Source organism: Protopterus annectens, chromosome 3.part0, assembly GCF_019279795.1.
Source record: "Protopterus annectens isolate FY-2018-M chromosome 3.part0, PAN1.0, whole genome shotgun sequence".
Classification (NCBI taxonomy): Eukaryota; Metazoa; Chordata; order Ceratodontiformes; family Protopteridae; genus Protopterus; species Protopterus annectens.
This window is the reverse complement of record NC_056731.1, coordinates 1983601054-1983617204: the sequence shown is the minus strand read 5'-3', so window position 1 is coordinate 1983617204 and position 16151 is coordinate 1983601054. Positions and strand designations below refer to the sequence as shown.

At 35.8% G+C, this 16151-nt stretch overlaps 1 protein-coding gene across 10 annotated transcripts in view; it reads right to left on the bottom strand.

Annotated features, from left to right (window-relative positions):
- Window positions 1-16151, bottom strand: part of LOC122797235 (pituitary adenylate cyclase-activating polypeptide type I receptor-like) — a 1630218-nt gene that overhangs the window by 1008113 nt on the left and 605954 nt on the right. The gene's annotated exons all lie outside the window — the stretch shown is intronic.

The following is a 16151-nucleotide window of genomic DNA, read 5'->3' as shown; positions in this document are numbered from 1 at the left end:
GGTTTAATGTTGTTTTTTTTTCAACATACTTTACTGTAAGCGCTTTTTCAGAGAAAGTGCTTTCGGTAAAGTATGTTTGGTGATAATGGATTCGGACTTTTGATCTTTCGATCAAAAGTCCTAGATCCATGTAGATATATATATATATATATATATATATATATATATATATATATATATATATATATATATGTGTGTGTGTTTGTGTGTGTGTGTGTGTGTGTGTGTGTGTGTGTGTGTGTGTGTGTGTGTGTGTGTGTGTGTGTGTGTGTGTGTGTGTGTGTGTGTGTATAAAGTCTGATTTGCAAATATATGTATGGTATATGTGTAATTGTTAATGTACATTACTTAATTTCTGTTCATGTATATTACTGAATGTATGTTTAAAAATGCTTGTAATATGCTGGATCCTTTCTCCCTGGCTTTTGGTGAAAATGTTTTTTTCTGATTAAACCCAGTGGACAAACCCTGCAAACAAAATCAAAATAAATAAATGAATAAATAAACATGAATGGAAATTATAATATTTCTTCCAATGTATCACACATACTATGTAAACTGTATCAGTGAATCCACCATCATGTTTATTATTAATTTATTTCCTAAGAGAATGACCCATAACCACAGCTAAAGGACAAGGAGAAACACAATAATTATGGACAGTTTAGAGTAGTAAGTCAATCAGTATGTTTTTGAGAAATGGAAGAAAACTACAATGCCCCAAGAAAACCCATGCTGATACGACAGGTAAACAACACATAAAACAGTAAATGGAGGCAGGATGTGAATCCTTATTCTGAAAGATGAAATGGAAACCTTAATCACTGAGCTACAGTGCTGCCCAGATATAATAACATGATGGAGCAAAATGTGTCTTGAAATGTATGTGTTTGCCTTCCAAATCCAATGTTAATGCCATGACTCAACACCCTTTTCAAAACAGAAAGGGCATTTGCAGAGGTGTACAGGGCTAAATCCTCATCTAGGAGTACAGGGCTAAATCCTTGTCTACCATCAATTCAACCTGAGTTCAACTTGTACCTCAGGTGTATGACAGAGCTGGCAAAGACAGAGAGAAATGAAGGGAGTCATAGTTACTGCCTTAAACATTTAGGGGGTTAGAGAAAGGACTGGTGCATGTTTTGTGGTTATACATACCCACAGACTGCAATTTTCCAGTTGAGACTGGTGAAGCCCACTTGGGATGCCTTGCTTGAAGGGGCCAGGGATTGTCCTATTGTCTTATTTTTCTTGCAAAGGCAAGTGATGGGTCAGCACTACTGTCTATTGTACGTTTATGTACAGAAACTGCTAGCCAGGCATGCTTGGGAAAATTAGGCATGGGGTAAGTAATTACTTTTTAGCTGAAGCTGCCCCACTTCTCACTATCCAAGTCTCACTAAAGAGGGAGTGAATAAGCTAATATGGATTACTTAGCCAGGAACAAATAGATTGTAGGTTGCTCACCTAGCCCAGTGATGACTCTTGCCCTGAATGGAATGCATGTTCTAAATGGATGAAGGCAGTTGGTGCTAACATTCAGGTCCAGCAGAGAGAAAAAAATCAACACATCAGACTCACTGTTGTTCTCTCCTCACTGATCTATGCAATCCCTATGGAGGTTGTTATTCTGCACCTGGCAGAGCATACTATGTCAGTGTTTCAAATATTTTCTGGCTCAATGTTACTAACTTAGTTATGTATTTGTTTAATTACTTGTTTGTGTTTCAGTTATCTGTTTATGTGCATTGATTGTGTATGCTTATATAAGCACTGTCCATGTTCACTAAACAACTGGGATAAAAAGCTCAATAAATTGCAGGAGCAAGAAATACACTTCACTTATGTCTTAGTATTACAGATTAAACTGCTAATAAAACACTTATAATTCTATGAAGTAACAATGGACACCTGATATTTTATCTGTCTCTTCCATGTCATTTTAGAGACAGAGTAACATTTTCTTCAAAGTGACTGAATTTTGTTTTGTCTTGTCTGATTTAGTGGCATATACATGGGCGTAAAAGATAAGTTACTGCATTAAATTAGAATAATGCTTAAAAAGACACGTGAAATAAAAGCAATATACTCCCCATACTGGTGGTAGTGGTAGTGGTGGGGTATTCCTGACTTTTCTGTAGGTGAAGATATCCAAGTACTGCAGATTCAGCAGTGAAGACATAACAAGTGAGCGTCACCTCTCCCACTCTGGGGGAAAAGAAGGGCACTAGTCATTGTTGCAGTATCCTTGGAGGGGGCTAGACATACAGAACCTGCTATATTTCTATTTGTCTTAGAGTGGACCCAGCAGAGCTCTTAGCTCTGTGGACATACAGTTCTGTATTATAACTGCCAGACCCAATACTACAAGTTCTGACATTACAAAAACTAATCTGTGGTAGTAGCAAAAAAAAAAAAAAAATCCAAGACCTGATAGTATACAGCAAAGGTAAATTTTTATGGGGTCGTTACCCCCTGCACCCTCACATATTTCTGTTTTTTATATAGTAACTTTTACATTGTTTTACCTCAAAGTAGGGCAATACTCCAAGATAATGATTTATCATTTTCATAGAAATTCACATATATTCTCACTTCTCTGAGATTTAAAGTTACAGTCCTTGGGCAGTGATTGGGTACCAGAGGGCATATAAGAAAAAGTTTATTCCATTAGGGCTGCCTTTGTAGATTGCACAAAGGGGCAAGCAGGAAGAGAAATTTATGCAGGAAAAAGAAGAAAGAAAAATGTCAGCCTACCATGGTAGACCTAATAGAGTTGCACAGTTCCTGATAAAGGTGAGGTGGTACTCTGGACTGCTCTATTACGGATGTGCTGGTAATAGTCAAGGGATATGGCGTAAGCTGCTGGCTGTTGTGATAGGTACAAGCATGAAAAAATGCAAAACATATACCTGTGCACAGACAGAACTGAGAACAATTTTATCTCTATGGGTGGCTTTAGAGTGATCAGTTAATAATAAAAAAATAAATATATATATATATATATATATATATATATATATATATATATATATATATATATATATATATATAGATATATGTATGTATATATACGTATATATATATCTATATATACATATATATATATATATATATATATATATCTATGTATCTATATATATATAGATATATCTATATATCTATATATATATATATCTATATATGCATATGCGTATATATAAATAAAATAAAACTGTCTTCTACTATTTTAGAAAACTCCAGAGTTTTTAAGAAGAAAATTGCCATAGTGGTGCAGCGGTTAGCATTGCCACCTCACAGCAAGAGGATCTCCAGTTCCATTCTCAGGTGTAGCACCTTCTCTGTGGAGTCTGCATGCCCTCCTTGTGGTCGGCTGAACTTTAAAGACATGCAAGTAGTTGTGTGAGTATGTGTGTGCCTTCTATGAAGATTGGGTCCTGGGCTGCCAACTCAACACCTGTAAAAAATCACTGCCAATCAATAGCGGACCGGTGATCTGCTGTGGCGACCCCTAAACAGGAAAATCCTAAAGCAACCATCATCTCTCATTTATCCTTGCTTCTCTTTAAAATCTTTCAGATTCACAAGAGTCATATTATTGGCCACATTTTATTTGTCTTGCAGCTGACAACATAAGAGCAGAACTATGAGCACCGGATGAGATCTGTCCTGTAGTACAGTGTTTGAATACCTCAAATGTCACTTGCATACAGTGTGAGTTTAAACAGGTCACAAATCAATTAACCAGACAGTACCTCCAGGTTAATAATGAAAAGAGGTGCTTTGGACTCATATTTAACAGCAAAAATAACTAACTAGGAAAATAAATAAAAATCTACAGACACACCACACACACATACACACACACACACACACACACACACACACACACACACACACACACACACACACACACACACACACACACACACACACACACACATACACAATACACCATTATGAATAGTGGGAATAGCTGAGTTGTATCAAACAACCTGTTCCTTTGTGTCAGGAGTAATTCACTCAATTTCTTCTGATGGTCTTGCAATATTAAAATTCTAAATTTTTTCTGAAAGATGAAGAAATATGAGTAGGTGGGAAAAGCGTGATACTTCAGCAGTCAGCTATTCATGACGGTCAGCATTATAAAACTTCTTCAAATTATTTTTTCAACACACACACACACACACACACACACACACACACACACACACACACACACACACACACACACACACACACACACACACACAGATGTCACATGAAAACAGTGTATTCTCAAAATCCACAATAAAGTTGATATAAAAACATAAAAATATGTATCTTAACAAGGAAAGGTGTAATGTACAAAATGTACAGTAAAAGAAATTATAGCACACGTTTACCAGGTGGTCAATAAACAGTGAATTATGAGAAAATATACTACTGTAATAGAACTATTTACTCTCTGTATGCAATACTGAACTTGCTGATACAGAAAGAAGTTGATTTTGTACTCCTACAGAAGTTGCAATAGGAAAACTGGCTGTGGTGGGTCTTTTAAAGAAGTTACTAAAGAAAAAGGTTGTACAAGGGCCTAAATGTCCAATGGATACCATTGAAAACGTTCTCTTGGCAGTGGCTATGTTTTTATTGGTCCCCTTAGACCACATCACTGCCAGCCCTGCCCTCAGTGCCCACACAAGGTTTATTAGCTACTCTCCAATCCCCCCCCGGCTTACTCCTTTTTTTTCTGAGGCAGTCATGGATGCTAAAGGCACCTTGGTGGCTGGGCCTATTTGTGCTTCCATCGGGATGGAGAAATTGTTTTTTTTTTCTTTGTTATGGCTTACCTATCTCCCTTTCCCAACTCACCATGCTTGTTTATGTCAGAGGCCAACTCCCCTCTTTGGACCATGCCCCCCTTAGGAAGTATACCAACGAGTATACTCAGGTGTGGGATGGATGTGCCCATCCCTTCCTTCTGCTCTGCAAGTCACCTGAGCTCCAAATTGAACTCAGGTCAGCTGGGCGTTTGGCAGGGCTTTATCCCTCTATGCCATCAGGGAGGCCAGCATTGGCTATGGTTTGAATAACAGTAGATAAAAGAGACCAATGAGAGAGAGGAACAGAATATCAGTGTTGTAAGGAGGAATGCTGAGTCATAAACAGCATGCTAGAGCACAAAAGCTGCCCAGGGTATTACTTTTAAATCATGTCCCTTGTAATAGGGCTACCCATTTAGCTTTTATAGCAATGGGATAGTGGAGCTCTTGAGAGTGAGCCACAGCAGAAATACTGAAGTAAGAGTTTTTTTTAGAAACAGTCCAGTTTTAGGCTGGTGATCAGATGCAATTATAGCACAGCATTTTACAGCAAAACAATTATTCTCAAAGATAAAAGACCATGGATGCAAAGCAGCTGGTAACATTCATATATCATTATTAGATTTCTTTCACCATGTTTTCCCTCTCAGCGGCAGTTTTCCTAAAAGAAAAACAGAGTAGGCAGTGTTTCTATTCCATGAAAGCAGATTAAAATTGTACCTATTCACAAGAGAAGAAATTGTTCCAAGGTAGAAAATCAAATATATATGGTATGTAAAACACCTTTGTTAAGGCACGTGGAAAAGTATAGCAGCAGCAACTACTAACAGACATTTTTCAGCATAACAAGCCAATTATCCAGAGCCTAGCAAGGCATTATGAAGGACATGATATCAGCATGGCATTTGAAAAGCTTGCTCACATAATAGCAAGGCAGCTAGACAGTCTTTGTTGGATCCTTGAACTTTAATTACACAGAAGTGTTTGACATGTGCATCATGTGATTCTTCTCTCTACACTGCAGGATAATTATATGAATTATATACACTCTTTATTTGAGTACACACAGATGGCCACCTGACAAAGCAGCTTATTTGGCACGTAGCATATATTCACATCTGTGTACCAAAATGGTTGATACTTAGGCCTACATTTTTGTCACAATGCACCAAACATATAGGAATAAGTTTATTGAGATTTGCCACTTAACCAAAATGTGGATGACTTGACTGTCTTTTGTCACACTAAAAATACCATATAAGTGAGTTATACAGGTTGGAATGGCTTTAACACTCTCTTCAAGTGGTATTCAGGTAGTCAATTATTGATGAATGAAGGACAAAGAGAAAAAAAATGGTTATGTGCTTTGGCAAGGCATTTCTCCCTTGGAAACTGTCTTGCATTTACTCCTGCTCAGATAATAATTGGGTGTGTATAATAATCAAAAATTACTTTCTCACAATCATTAAACAGTGCAAATTTACATATCTATGAAGTAGGGGTGCTTAACCATTTTGGCAAGGAAGACACACATTTAGTTTGGCAAAGTGTGGGAGGGCTGCATTCATATTATACAAAGTGTATCTGCATTTTGTACCTATCTTAAAGTCAGTGAGCAATGGAATCGACAGCTTTGAATCAGTTCTTGAGCCTTATGCAAGAAGACATATTAACATCTGGGATTACAGAATTATTTCAGAGAGAAATATATTTGTACAATAATTTGTCATAACTGTAAAAAGTCAGATGAAGTTGAACTTTCGCCTGATACAGAAAATGCTGTAAAAGTGGTAATTACGCAACTTAAAGCTATCTATTCTATTTACAAGCTATCTATTCTATTTACAATCACCTCACCCCTGAGGCAGGAAGAGTATTGGCTAAAATTGTAGTTATTCAAAAACTGGAGCATGCTCTCTCCATTTTTTTTTTCACTAATCCCATAATACAAGACTGATTCAGACCTCTATGAATGCACTATGCAGATTTATTAACCTCTCCCAAGGCAGAAACAATACTGTATCACAATGCAGAAGGCCAGATGTCTGTCCACCTCTGCCTTATGCATTCTCTTTCAGGATACTGTATCCTACAACCTTCTCAGTGAGGACCTTTTGCCTCTCCAAAACCCAAGACTGCAAAACAAACAGTCTCTTTACTCATTCTGTATTGATGAGAATAATGCTCTAACATCTCTATCCACCTTTAAAACTAGCACTTGATAAAAAAAGTGTAAGCAAAATTGTACCACAAACCTAAATTTATTTGACAAACAACAGATTATAAGGCCTTCCAAATAAAACTTACTGACGGCCTAAAAGAGGCATAAAATGCTCCTGCAACATTGACGAAGACTAGATTAACTCTGCCCTTTCACCACCTGACAGAGACCAGTGATGAAGTCCACCTGTTTGTGGAACTCCTTAACCCTTGATTTACAACCTTGGAGGCATACCTGCCACTTTGTAAGTATGTACATATCGGAAGGGCTTACACACAAGAGAAGGACTTCATCATCTCACCTTCACTTTTACTCTTTCTTGTACTTTAATCTTCATTGCGTTCTTCCTTCGCTATTTTCAGTATCGACTTTAATCAGGATAATACGATCCTGTATTACATATCTTAATGTTAATGACCATCATGCAAATGCGCAGTATCTGGTGCTGTAGCTCTACAAGCAGCACCTCTGCATGTATCATTTTTAAAATAATCATACCATTGCTACATTTATCAACTCTATAGCTATACTTTTCCACCAGGGTCATAGATAGCTGAAAAGGTCTGAGGACCAGCCAAACCATATGGATAACAAATGTCAAATAAAGTATTTATTTATTAAAGCTATTTAAGATATAATTAAAGCTATGTAAAGGAGCTTCCTCAAAGTCAATACTAAGCATGCATTAGGCAACGTATAAAATATGAGATGCAGGCACAGGCCAGTCTGTCATCAGAAGCTTACATGTCTAGTACATCATACTTGTTACTGGGAATCTCGATCACTGTCTTGTTCTTACACAAATGCCCTACGTCTGAACTACAAAACTGAGAGGACAATACAAAGTATTGCTGGATGTCCATCTTCCTGGACAAGTCTTTGATTTTCACTTTTTCCATCCATGAAAAGAACTTCTCAGAAACTATGCTGCAAAATAATACTGTAAATGTTTTCCTAATTTTTGTTTTGTTAATTTGATATTCAGTTTCACATCTGAAATACACAATCAACCTATGTCATAAAACAAAATTAAAAAAAGTGTTCAAATAGCTCTTGAAAATATCATACAGTGCATTCACAGTTATAGTTCAGATATGTCACAGCAGCACAGATTCTGATGTCACTGATGACACTCTGTCCCTTAAATGTCTTTTCCTAGTCTACTCAAACCACTGCCTCCATTTGTCAAACTAAGTCTTACTCCTGCCTGAGCTCAAGTTCCAGCCTCCATTCTTAAATTCATTTATAATTTATAATTTTAGTCTGCTACTTTCCCATTTCACCTCTCCTAACCTAAGAATTAGTTCTACACTGCCCTCTATAAGTTGTAAAAAGATGCAGCATTATAAAATGTAACCAGGAATCAAATGCAGTAACCCCACCAAGGATCCAAAAATGGTTAAAACCATAAAATGTATTAACAATTTAACACTGAGGAGACTTATCAGAATAACACAAAGATGAAAGAACATTGTTTTATACTATTTGAATAGCAAATCCATTGATTCATTAAGGATGTAATTAGGTTTTCTTAAAACCACAATACTAAAAAAACTGTGAACCTGTTAATGTACTTTATGCTAAACATTTGGTCATAAAAACACTTCTGCACCATCTCAAATCTTATAAAAAACAATATATTTGTGTTATTCTGATGAACTCTTCTCAGTGGGATGAAAGTGCTCAATTTTAATAAGTTTTATGGCTTTAACCATTTTTGGATCCTTGGTGGCATTATTGCATTTGAGTGTACACTGTCCTCTCCCAATCAGCATTCCTCACTATCATTCATCCTGTGTAAAATTCTGTTGTCTTGTAGACTTTCTCCCCTTCTGCAATGACTTTACTCCGCAGTCCTCTTGTCCCTCTGCATTTACTCAAAATATAATCTGTTTCATGCTCTCCATACTCCCAACATTCCCTCATATCCTTCCTCTTGCTTTAAGTGTTATTGGCGTAGCTCACACACCACATATGTAGTAGTGGCATGTGTAGGTCATACACTGGCTCATCAGCCCTTAAATATCTGTAGACCACCCAGGCTTGTTCAAGCACCCAATCTCAGCCCTTAGATATTTATAGACCACCCAGGCTTGTTCAGGCACCCAGTCTCAGCTCTTAGATATTTGTAGACCATCCAGGCTTGTTCAAGCACCCAATCTCAGCCCTTAGATATTTGTAGACCTCCCAGGCTTGTTCAAGCACCCAGTCTCAGCCCTTAGATATTTGTAGACCACCCAGGCTTGTTCAAGCACCCAATCTCAGCCCTTAGATATTTGTCGACCATCCAGGCTTGTTCAGGCACCCAATCTCAGCCCTTAGATATTTGCAGACCACCCAGGCTTGTTCAAGCATCCAATCTCAGCCCTTAGAAATTTGCAGACCAGCCAGGCTTGTTCCAGTACTCAATCATCATACATACTTCATATGTTCTGATTTAGCTGTTTTATAGACTTTATTTAGCATACCTTTCACTGTATACTGTGTAGCACCAATACCCTCAACTTCATTTGCCATGAAAGTACACAATGTTAAAAAACAGAACAATTAGCAACATTTGACTAATACTGCATTAACAGAATCTAGAGATGAATCTGTATTAAACACACAGCACAAATAAATGCTAATAGTTTCCACTAATTAACATCAGCCAAAGATGGAGAGCTGGAAATTATTCAAATAATATTTAGAATGCAAATAATAAGTGTTAAGAATTTGGACAATATATAGATATTAAAGAAACTGAATCTTTATAGTACACTATACAGATAAATAAAGTACAAAACAAAGGCATTTAACAATATTACTTTGAGACAAGATCCTGGATTGAAATTGAAAGAACAGTACCATACTAGTATGTACCATACTTCCCAGTAAAATACCAAAATAAATAAAACTGTCAACAGAGTTGATTATTTCTCAAAATTAATGCCTTGTTTGTGAAAGAAAATACTGATTATTGTCAAAATATTATTTCATTTATCACATTTATACACATTTTAGATGAATTCCTAGCACATACACAATTCAGATGAATTCCTATGAGATATGTCATTTTTGTTTGGGGTAAGGGAATCTGTTTTATTTGAAGGTCTATCGATAAAAATGCAGAACAATTACTTGCAAGCCTGTAATTAAATTTAAAGCTACTTTTCTAATTTGACTGAATTTTATGAAACTGTTATTGAAGCATTAAATAGCGGTCTTAGTGGTAAGATTGCATACTTAGCTCTTTGAGAGCCTTTTGATAGTATCCCTCATGTAATGATACTTAACTCCCAAGTAAACCATAAGATGAATCCTTATTTTACTGAATGGGTTAAGTGTCGACTTAGACACAGATATAGACATGATAAAGTTTAGAGCTACTTTTCGAAACTGGGCAGAGATTGCTACTTGTTTTCCTAAGGTGCCCATTTTAGACCCTGTATCTGTTAACTTTACATGTTCATTTTTGCATGTTAATAACACTTTTTGGCTGTTTAAATATACTGATGATGTTAAAACTGGAATATGTTTGACATCATTATGAGAATATTTAGCTTTCAATTCATATGGTTCGGAATTATTAGAATGGTTGAACAAAATGGGTCTTAATATCAAGTCATCTAAGAGTGGTGTTATGCCTTTTGATCATGTCAGACCTGAACAGCATTTTATTATGTGAAAGCATATTTTAGGGGAAATGACCGAATGCAGAGACCTTTGTGTAGATATAAGTTCTAACTTAACTTTAAAAAAAAATGGATGCACTGACAATGCAAAATCTATGTCTGTCACGGGTCTCCTTCTGAGACATTTTCTACTAAATCTGTTGCAGGCCTATTCCTATTATTTATAACATGTGGTAGATCTATAATTGAATATGACTCATTGCTTTGTACAAATTCAACAGGTAAAGTTTCCATTTTAGAAAGTGATGAAAGAGAATTTGCTAAGATTTGCAAGATCATGGAACAGCCTACTATTACAAGTAAGAAAATATAACTCACTAAAATCATATGAGAAGCCTTTAGATACTTGGTTTGTCTTGAATGTCTACTCTCTGATCATAGAGTTTGCTTTATAATCATCCTTAAGTTTACACAGCTGACCAGAAACTAAATAACTATGAAAGCGCTAATTTTGGGTACATTTGTACAGAAACGTGAGCAGAAAAATATTAATGGTCATACTTTATGAAAGCTCATCTTCAAGACACTGCTATTTTGAATTTTGATGAGTTCCAGCTGAAATCAGGTGCAGTGCAAGGATCCATTATAAATATGGGAAACCAAAGCCTTCATCGCATTATGGCACTTTGGAAATGTTCTCATTCCTTTCCAAGCTTTATTTTCAGTATTCTGTTTAGTTGACTGTCTCAGAATGTTTTATGCATTGGGTAAAGGAATGAATATCTTTCTTTGTGATTACATGCTTCTGAAGCACTTCCATTTTTAATGTTTATTAGCTAGCTGACTTATTCAGTGTAAATTCACATTTAAGTTTGACAACAGTTCCATGAGGTGCATACGAAGTGCTGGGTCATTTATATAAAAATCATCATCTTGGAAGGTGCCGAGAACTGTGGTGGTGGTGCTGCGGTAGCGTTGTCGCCTCACAGTAAGACGTTGTCCTGTTCAATTCTCAGCTAAAGAGTCTTCTTTGTGGAGACATGCGTGAATGGTGTACCTTTGTTGAAGATTGTGCATCAGGGCTGGCAACTCGGCACGTAAAAATCTACTGCCAATCATTAGCGGACCGGAGTTCCGCTGTGGCGACCCCTTACTGGGAAAAGCCGAAAGACACAACATCATCTTGGAAATTGCCATCTTTAACTTTGTAGGCCCCAAAGGGTTTCATTGTCCAGTGACCAGATCTGAATACTGCTCCTCAGTGGTAGTTCTTGGCCAAAGTAAATCATAACATCACACTCCAGTCTTCCTTCCTAAGGAAAGATCTAGAAACACCTGTGATTCAGACTTTTCAATCTTTTGAAGTTATCAGCTTCAGTGACCTTCTCCATTATCTCTTTCATTTCAGTTTCTAGCATATAGGCTTGTTTAACAAATTCTTGAGACACTAATCTGATCATGAATCTGTCCCATTTATTGGTGTGTAGGGCACTATTAACTGCCTTAGAGGAAGGTTTCTGTTTCTTTAACACAAACATCAGTTTCTCCATAGTGTCTTACTTGATTTATTTATTTTTTTTCCTTGTACAGCCTAAATACCCAACAGATTGTCTACCACAAGAAATATATGGTAGTGTCCCTTTACACCAGTGGTTTCACTGAGTACTAAAACTGACATGGAGGATATTTTCAGGGGATTGCCTTCTTGAGTGATAATGACAAGTCCTCCACTCATTGTCTACTGATATGATAGGCCAAGCTTAGATTTCAATGACTGGCTTTTCTCCTTGAAAGGCCACATCTACACATCTACAAATACTTCAGGACCATTTTTGTTAACATGTCGTCCTTCTATTTGTAATCACTTCTGTTACCAAGTAACTGAGTCTGAATATGAATTCAAAACTCTTAATATATTTACAAAAATACTTCTGACGGCTAACACTGTTTCTGAATTTTCATTCGATCAGTCCACAGCTGTACTATGAGATTATCATATTTTATATATGCTTTGTGATGTGTTGTCATGCCACTGTGTTTTCTCTTGTGCTTTTTCTGCAGGACTCTGCATTCTTAACAAACTAAAGAGGTTGATAGCCATGTGAAATGCTAAAATACTCGTCGGACCATATACATTTGAGAAACAGCTTTAGCATTTCCTTAGGGTCTATAATATAACAGCAAATGCTTAAAATAGCGAACGTTGTATAATCAACCCTAAAAAGTCGAAACTGCAAAATGCCGAAGACAAGGAACAGCGTTTTTTCCCAGCGAACCCCCCCCCCCCCCACACACACACACACACACACACTTAAATATACCAACTCCAAGACTGCACCACAGTGGGGGAAATGGCAAAATCCTGAAAATGGCTCAGTGATTTTTTTTTCCCTGGGGAAAAAAAATTGCTGTTTCGTGCAGTTGGGATTTCACCATTTTGATTAAAAGGGGTCGATTAAACAGCTTTCGCTATTTTAAGTGTTTGCTGATTTAATAGGGGCCCTTTCCTTACATTCTTAATTTACAAACAACACTGTGATAATGATCAGTAAAGACACTGCCAAAAGAGATACTAGGAAAATAATAAACTGCATAACATTCCTGTAATCTACAGAACTGCTTAAAACATTAAAATAAACCAATTGCATTACAAAGCTATACAGCAAACGTTACTTTGAGAAACAATAATTAGCCTAGTAAAAGTATACTACATTTGGTTTCCTGTTTTAGCTTAGACAATAAATTTCTCATATGGTAAGTTAGAGTTAGGTATAAAGCCATAGTAATATTTTGTTCATCTAGTACTGGGTGTTGCACCCTTGCCTGGTTTAGAAAGCTTGTTTTAGATATATCAGAATGACTTCCCTTATTACCATTCACAAGACATTCTAAGCCACCTTACAAAATAACAATTGTGAAAGTAATTCAATGGAAAAAAGTTTTAACATATGAATTAAATAAATGATGGATACACAACTTTCTCAACCATGTTTGCACCTGCTCCTGTCATGGACAGACCCAAATATTGAAACATCATAATTATCAGGCAATTTTTCAGTATTAATCAAACCCATCAATGCATTATTTAGCTGTTTCTCTCCTTGTGATGCATGCTGTGTACTTTAACATACTCAGTGCTAAAGATAATGAACTTAGAAGAAAATGTCCCAATATTTTCTTTAAACATTTGCACCCCTCACTCAAACAAAATACTACTTTTAAGGTTTTAGCTCTGGGAAAGTGAAAATAGAATGTGGTACTGTCATTATTTCTTTCCAGCTGAAATCTAAAACTTTTTCCTTTTATGGGGATATATATATATATATATATATATATATATATATATATTATGTGCAGCAGTATTTGTGAGTTGATGTTAAACTCATGGGATCTTTTGAAAATAACAACTCTATTACTGTCTTGTGTATGAGGGAAACTGAAGCCGGAGTGTCATCAAATCTGTGAAATTCCCAGCTTTACAAAACATCTCTTAAAATGGGTTATGTTGTAAAAGGCTCAATGCAGGATGGTTTTCTGCTGTAAGTGGCTGAATACAGGATCATTGAAACATGACAAAAATGCAAACCACTTACTGGTATTGCCTAGTGAATCTAAAAGCAAATAGTATTTCTAAATACTAATGCATAAAGTGAAAGGTACAAAGACCTTGCATGAGAGATTAAAGCTAGTGGGGTTTGGCTTTTTTGGCCTGAATTTGTCCATAAATAGACTTAAAAGAAAAAGTCATGGACATTCAGAATTGCCATTTAGCTGAAACATCTGAAGTCCTTAAAGGGTAATTTGCATATATTCCATGTCGCCTCTAACACAAGAGGTTTAAGGAATCACACAGTGGAAAGTCTAGTTTTGCTCGATTTTTCTTTTTGTGTTTTTTAATTAGTTGTTTTTCTGTGTGACCTTTTTACTCATTGTTTTAGTTCTTCTAGGGTAGACACTCCAATTTATGAAAGAAAAAGCTTAGCTAAAAATCACCACATTATAGTTTTTTAAAATTGGTCATTTTTGGATTAGATTGAATGAAATAAAATCTAGTAATAACTATTATCTCCATTTGATTTTGAATTGAAGTTTTTTTTTTTTAATTTAAGGTTTGGTTACTTCTATTTTTTTATCTTTTTCTTATATTGCATTTGTTTTGTTTTAAATTTTTTGCTCTTTTGAAATTTTAAGAGGTCATGCCTGAGGTCAGTTTAAAGATTTAGAGAAGAATTCCTTTGCAGATGGTGAATAACAGTCAGTATCATCAAGCTAATTAGTGAGAGGAGCTGAGAAATAACATTCCTCATTAACTAGAAATATTTGGAGGCATCTTTATTTACTTGGAGTGCTTGTTTGACTACCGGTTCTCTGCCTGACTATTGCTGATCTCTACCTGCATTTGATTTTTCCAAACAGAACAGTTCAGCCGTGGTTTTTTACTTCCACTATTCCTTATGTTCGCAGTTAACAAAAAGAAGAATGAATAAGTAGAAAAACGCTCACTTTATTAATAAGAAGCAACAAAGCTTTCGGGAATCTCCCTTCTTCAGTGTTCAGTTAAATCAATTAAAGCCATTGTGTATATAAAGATAAAACAGCAAACCACATGACTCAGCCATCCAATGTGGAAACAAACATCATTAATGAATCAATTATAAAATTTTAAAACCATACTATTGTGTAAGGACATTTCTATAGACATATACCTACATCTAAAGTAAAAACTCAAAAATGACATACAATCAATAAAAACACATTTTTAGGGAAAAACATATATAAAACAAAATAAATCACCTATATCACTTCTCTTTGAAACCTAACATAAATGTGGTTATTACCATATTGTTTAACCCAAATGCGTATGCATGTACATACATCTAAAATAAAATCTCAAAAACAGCATATAATCAATGAAAACACATATTTCAAGCAAAAAGTAAAACAAATTATTTATATTGCTTCTGCTTAAAGTCTAACATAGGTTTAATTGTTAACATATTATTTAACCCAGGTGCTCTGTCTGTTTCAAGTCTTAATATCCACTTGTACTTGGACATCTCCAATTTATTATTTATATCACCAAGCCTCAAATTCCTATGCACAACTTCTAATACTTTAAATTTAAAATTATGTGAGATTCCCTCATCCATCCTATGTTGTGCTAAAGCATTGGATGCAACACTCCTTCTTATGTCCGATTTGTGCTCAATGATGTGGTCTTTCAGGCATCTTGAGCATTTTCCAACATAGAATCCTTGGCACTGTGTGCATGTAGCTAAATATACTACCACCATAGTTCTACAGGTTGCTTAGTGTTTAATCTCATATCTTAATCTACTTACTGGATGCTCAAAGAATTTTCTGTCACAAATGTCAGAGCAGCAACTGCAACTATGGCAGGGGACTGTTCCAACATTGTGTATTACTTGATTCACCAAATTCACCTCAAAATCTTTGTAGCATAATTTTCTCTTTAAATTGTTCATATTTCTATATGCAAATCGAGGTGTA